This window comes from Camelina sativa, chromosome 20 (assembly GCF_030686135.1).
Source record: "Camelina sativa cultivar CO46 ecotype springtype chromosome 20, ASM3068613v1".
Lineage (NCBI taxonomy): Eukaryota > Viridiplantae > Streptophyta > Magnoliopsida > Brassicales > Brassicaceae > Camelina > Camelina sativa.
The window spans coordinates 21,105,956-21,109,056 of NC_141899.1; the positions used below are offsets into that span (position 1 = coordinate 21,105,956).

A 3,101-nucleotide genomic window follows, 5' to 3' on the forward strand; every position below is an offset into this window, starting at 1 on the left:
TACAAAAAAAATACCCTCTTAAGATAATTTATTTTTGAACAACTTTTTAAAAATATATTTAAAGATATGTAGGGTATGTGTGTCTTAGTAGTGAAATTAACCTCGAAATAATATATTTCCCTCTGTTTGATTGGGATTTTTAAGGCATCCAATTAAGAATAATGATGGTCATGGATAAGAAATAAAATTATTAAAATCAGCCCAATTACGCACGTTTTCTATATACCCATATATACAATTGTCGGTTCTTGTTAATACCCACACTTTTGCATATCAAGGAAAATTAATAGTTGATAAAGTGGGTAGTACCCTTCCTGCTGGAGGATTTTTCAGACCGAAGCGCTTTTTCGAATCTGCTGGAAGATTTTTCAGTGCTCCGGTCTTCCTACCCTCCTTCACCCTAGCTAGGATCCCACGAGACTTCAACACAAGGGCTGATTGCCTTGCTCGGTCTTCAAGACCTTTACTTTCTGAATCTACTTTTGTAAACTCTTATCTTCTTATTTGGGCCACCAATCTTGGAGTTATCTTTTAATTTTATTAATGTTTGGTCGAAAAAAAAAGTGGGTATAAATATATTTTAACAGGAAAAAAAAAATCTATTCAGACTCCTTGATAGTAAACTAGAAAAGAAAAAAAAAAGTAAAATAATAGTAAATAAAAGTAAAAACAATTACCCATAGTTGAATAGTAAATTTACTTCTATAGATATAAATATTTCTTTCCATTCAGTTATTACCAGTTATGATATCTTTTAGAAGGTATGATATAGATTTGTATATGTTTGAATTGTGATAAAATTTCTTTTTTTTTTTTAAATTGTGATAAAATTTCCTTATCTTAAACAATCAGATTATATATATATAAGGAGCACTAGTCCCTTCAAAAATTATAACAAATATCAAAAACAAAAGCAAAAAAAAAATTAAAAAAAAATAATGACGAGAAAGAAAGTGAAAATGGCTTTCATTGAAAATGAGACAGCAAGAAAATCAACATTCAAGAAAAGAAAAAGAGGTGTTCTGAAGAAAGCTCATGAGTTGGCAACTCTATGTGACGTCCCCATCTGTGTTATCGTCAACAGTGCATACGAGTCGAACCCGGAGGTGTGGCCATCGAGAGAGGCGGCTGACAAGGTTGTGTCCCAATGGAGGATGATGTCGGTGATGGACCAAACCAAGAAGATGGTGAACCAAGAGTCCTTTCTCCAACAAAGGATCACCAAAGCCACCGAGTCTTGGAGAAAGGCCCGGAGAGAGAACAAAGAGCTGGAGATGAAAAACATCATGTTTGATTGTCTTAGTGGCAAAACTTTGGTTTCTCGTCTCCCGAAATGTGATCTTCGAGATTTCGGTTCTGTCATTGAACAACATCTCAAAGATGTTACTCGTAGGATGGAGATTCTGAAGAGGAATGATGATGAATCATCTTCGTCCCTTGTTCCTATTGATGTCGCTACAACATCAAGTGTCATGCCTATGATTGAGATGGGTTCTTCATCATCAAGTGTCATGCCTATGATTGAGATGGGTTCTTCATCATCAAGTGTCATGCCTATGATTGAGATGGGTTCTTCATCATCAAGTGTCATGCATATGATTGAGATGGGTTCTTCATCTGTTGGATTTCATGATAAGATTCGTGATCAAATTCAGAAGACTTTGAATATGAAGAACACCAATAAGGATTTGGATCTGAATAAGAAACAGTGGTGATCAGAATTTGATCGTATCTTAAGTTTTCGTTATTTAAATTTTCAATAAACCTTTATATTTGAGTTATGTTTGTTTTAGTTACATGTTTGGGTTGGTCTTGACATGTTGTTGTATTTTGTCATGAATGAAATTTCATTTTCTCTATTTAATAAATGTTTTGCCCATGATGTTATCTTGCTAACGAAGTTATTTATTAAACTTTACCCATAAAAACGATCGAAGTTGGATAAACTCTTACATCAAATAAGTACTTAAAACATGTTTATCAGTGAATCTAAAAATCAAGAGCTAGGATTATGAGAGACAATTTTATTAATCCCCAACTTTTGGTTGTTTTCTTCAATGTTTCATTAATTTAATTAAGGATATATAATCTTCAAAACTATAAAATAATTTTAAAAACTGTCAGTATCTTCGGGTTGAATATGATTTTGTAAACCAGAGAAAATTAAAGTCAAATTTAAAACTTTCTTAAAGGTTTACTAACACTAAAACTAATTTAGCTAAGTTAACGTAAATAGGAACTAATCTCGCCAAAAAACAAAGAAATTACAAATTCTCTTGGTAATTTAAAAAGTAAGATTGACCAAAACACGTAAATTGAGATTTTTACAATATTTTACTATGTTTTTTTATAAAAAAAATATTTATACTATAATTTTTTTGGCTAAGTTAACGTAAATAGGAACTAATCTCACCAAAAAATAAAGAAATTACATATTCTCTTGGCAATTTAAAAAGTAAGATTGACCAAAACACATAAATCAAGATTTTTACAATTTTAAACAATTTTGAATATAGAAAAATTATTTTATTTTTTATTACTATAAAAATCGAGATTTTGTTTTTGAATTATAATAACAGACGATCGTATATTCACAAAATATACACATTTTTAAACATTTTTATATATCAACATTGAATAATTAAATATTATTATCACTCTATTTTATATAAGATTTCTATTTTACAGTACACGTCTTAATAAATTTTGAAATTTATGAAATTATATCTAAATAATATCAGTCACATATAATATAATAAATAACGTAAATAATATATCAATGCAATGAGTAGATCTTGGATCACAAACAAGGTTTCAGGAAGACAACTTTCATTAACAGCAATCTTGGTAATTTTCTTTTGTTCAACATTTCTTTAATTTAATTATAGGAATTAAATCTTCGAAAACTTAATATGTACTAATTTAAAAAAAATCATCATCTTATTATTTTTGACCAAATAAATCATCTATTTTGCATAGATTTTGCTGAACTACAGCTAGTGAAAATCAAATTGAAAAATCTATTAATTTTGACTAACATTGAAGCTATATTTGGTTAAGTGTAACGTGAACAAGAACTTCTCTCGCCAAAAACAAAATTA

General features: G+C 29.4%; 1 pseudogene across 1 annotated transcript; it reads left to right on the forward strand.

Moving 5' to 3' along the window:
- On the forward strand, nucleotides 1-1,868 carry LOC147919251 (agamous-like MADS-box protein AGL80 pseudogene; annotated as a pseudogene). The gene has a single exon (XR_015592563.1). The product of XR_015592563.1 is annotated as an agamous-like MADS-box protein AGL80 pseudogene (transcript).
- The last annotated feature ends 1,233 nt before the right edge of the window (nucleotides 1,869-3,101 follow it).